Source organism: Phytophthora infestans, genomic scaffold, assembly GCF_000142945.1.
Source record: "Phytophthora infestans T30-4 supercont1.60 genomic scaffold, whole genome shotgun sequence".
NCBI classification, from domain to species: domain Eukaryota; phylum Oomycota; class Peronosporomycetes; order Peronosporales; family Peronosporaceae; genus Phytophthora; species Phytophthora infestans.
This window is the reverse complement of record NW_003303699.1, coordinates 295,277-298,813: the sequence shown is the minus strand read 5'-3', so window position 1 is coordinate 298,813 and position 3,537 is coordinate 295,277.

Below are 3,537 nucleotides of genomic sequence, written 5' to 3'. Positions count from 1 at the left end.
CTTACGAAAACGAGCGCCGTGCAGCTGCTGAAGGCACCTACGCACGTTCGGACAACCGTCAACCGCGTGGAAACACGCCCGATCGCGAGAATGGCTTCAACCAAGATCGCCGAAGTGGTGACCGTGGGCTCAATCAGGACCAACGCGGTCGACGTGACTTCAACCGCGACAACCGACGCCCACAGTACGGACCATGCGCAGTGTGCGGTGGCATGAGTCACTCCGCCCACTACTGTAACAAGCGATGCAAGTTCTGCAAGCAGCTCCACGATGCTGGACAATGCGAACTTTTCCGCAACTTCCAAGACCTTGCCAAATTCGTACGCACTAAAGGCACGAAGGAGGAACTTCCGCCAGAGCTCAAGGCCGTCGTTCAAGAACGTCATTTAAACTAGGCAGCCCGACAACTACAACTGGGTTGGTCCCTATCGGGCTGCCACAGTTAACCGAGCCTTCAATGGAAGCAGAGTGTATCTTTGCTTTCATGGGGCAGAGTAAATGACCTGATAATTACGTAACAAGTGTGAACGCGACGGAAAATTAAAGGAGAGGAGTATAATCCTCGGTGGAGGTGTTGGAGAGAGAGTGGAGTGTGCGGATGCTGATGAGGGCACCAGCGATGGTTTGTTCGGCTTGGTTTCGAGTGCAGCGCGAGACGAGCCCAAGGGTCACTCCAAGATGATGAAGTTGAACCCTGGCGAGAGACAGGGGTGGTGGTTGGGCAAGAAATTCGACCGACGGATCAGAATGAGAGCTCTGGTGCAAGGCGCTGTGAACGACCAGCGAACGAGGATCCTCCTCGACACAGGAGCGAACGTTAGTGTGATCACTGACACCTTTGCCAAGAAGTTGCGACTCCGAGATGTACCTGATCACAGACGCCGCATTGACATTCAAGGAATCAACGAAGGCAAGGTGTCTACGACGCGACGAGCGTGCGTCAAGATTACGCTCGGATGGGAGATGGTGTACGAGTTCGAGATGTGGGTAATGGCGCATTGTGCAGGCGTCGACGTGGTACTCGGGACCGACTTTATGATCCCAGCCGGGATCCGGTTGGACCTGTTTCACGGCGCGGCGCAATTACCGCACGAAGTTCAAATCCCACTGATCAAGACCAAGAACATGATCGACAGCGAAGAGTACGGCTCCCATGTTAACGCCGGGCCACCCGAGCGTTTGGACATTCAAGCGCACGAGTGGCGAGAATATCGACTAGCGAAGCGTCAAGTCGGGCTGGAGGAACACGTACTGTGGGTTCGTCAAACGAACAAGTTAATCCCGTGAATGACGAGGTTTTGACGTGGACGGTCTCAGAGCATTTGATTGACCAACGTGTGTGATCGAACTGTGTACCTACCAGCACACGACTCGATCGCGATGTGGATTCCAGATGGGTATTTGCCACGAGGTGACGGCTATGTGCGCCTGGAGTCCAAGAAGTACCAAGACTGGCAAGTGTTGGCCTACGAAGGTTGTAGAGACCGCGAGCTCTTTCAGCGTGAATGCGAAATCTACGAACAATGGCTTGCCCTTCAGCCTTCGGCAGTTGATCGACCAGACTACCCAGAACCCAGTGGAGTGCTACCACGACTTCTAGAAGACTAGCTAGTGCATTCTAGTGATCGTCTGACATGTGCAGAGCGCTGGGCACTGATCCTGGAAGAACGTGAACAAGTGGAAGCCTGTCTGGCGTCTGGGGTGACAGCCGGGGATTCGGCCGACGGTCAGCCTTCCGCAGAACCTTTGGACACGTACACGACAACCCATGGCGGAGGCAATAACGCGAACGAAGCCTCGGTAGTGCGTACACACGAACTACTGAGGCCGGTAAACGTGGTACATACGCCAACGAGTGTTAGTGTCCAGTCAGGGGTGACCACGGAAGCGACAAGCAACAGCACTGGATTAAATGGAGTCACCCGTTTTAACGAAGCTGTCCCGGCCTTGTGTGTCACCAAATCTGCGAACGAGACATCGGTGGTTGATCCAGAGGATACAGGCATCGCGCAGAAGGTGTTGAGTACGGCACCGAGTATTCATTGCAAGATTGGTGCGAATTCCGAAATGTCAGGACAGCGGCAGAACGAGGAGCGGAACAAAAGTCAACAACCCAATATGTCGGCGGCCCACGCATTCAATATTGCGAACGACGACTCGGCAGATGGCCCAGAGATGGGAAACCAGGATGGGAAGGAGATGGACCAAGTACCGACTGTTGAAATCAAAGCGGATGCCAATGTTGAGTCAAGGGAAGAATCCGTAGCGGCGTTGGACGGAACATACATCTCGGTTGCTCGAGTGCTAACAACCGAGGAAAATGAAGCAACGGAGGATACGAGAAATGATTTCTACGAACACCCAGCTAACAACATTGGCTTGGACGACTACGCGAAGGAGCTGGCATTCCTGCCGGACCTGACCGAAGAGATCAACACGACAATTGACTACACTGCGCCTAATGTTGCTGATCCTGAGATGTCGACTGAACGCCGAGAACGTCTAGTCGCGACGCTAAAGAACCACGAGCACATCCTGATTGCTAGTGGTAACGCACTGCCGCCGCCAGCCTACGGAGCGGTATGCGATATCGACACACAGGGGCACGCCCCAATTAAACAGCGTGCCCGGCGCGTGCCGCTGCGATTTCTCGGCAAGCTGTACGAGCTGCTGCGCGCTTTATTGCGTGCAGGACTGATCGTCTTTTCAGACAGTCCATGGGCATCGCCGATCGTGATTGTGATGAAAAAGAACGGGCTGGACATCCGGCTCTGCATTGATTACAAGATGGTGAATGCTATCACCGCGATCATGGAGTATGCAATGCCGCTAGTCGACGACCTGCTAACAGATCTCGAGCGCTACCGCTGGTTCTGCTCGCTGGATGCAGCAAGCGGCTTCTGGGCGGTCATGATGACCTTGCGAGGGCGTAAAGTGTCAGGGTTCGTCTGCGCACTAGGACATTCTGAGTGGTTACGCATGCCCTTTGGGTTAAAGAACGCGCCGATGATCTACCAGCGTATGATTGACAACGCACTCTGGGGGTTCGTTCAGCCTAAAGGAGGTTGGTTTGAATACTCGGAGAAGATGCGTTTAGCTGAAGAACAGGCCAAGGAACGTCGTGGGCCAAGCGCCGAGAATTCGTTTCAAACGAAGTTCGCGGCAGACCGCGAAGCACCGGTAGAGACCGACCCTGTACTACAACTCGTCAACAGCCCCGTCGCTGACATGTTTACGAACGGGGAGCCAGACGAATCATCGCTGGTACCTGTATTTGGTCGACGGTCGTTTGTGAATGATATTTTCTTCGGTGGCGAGGACTTCGACAGCTGCCTGGCGACGCTGGACCGATTGCTAGCAAGATTTGCACAGTGTCGGATCAGCATTAGCTTTCACCAAGAGCATCTTTTGCCAACCAAGGTGGACTTTCTGTCGCATAAAATTTCGCCAGAATGTATCAGAGCTGACCCAAAGAAGCTTGCGGTCATCACCGAGCTTTCGTTTCCAACGAGCAAGAAGGGCATGCAGTCGTTTCTT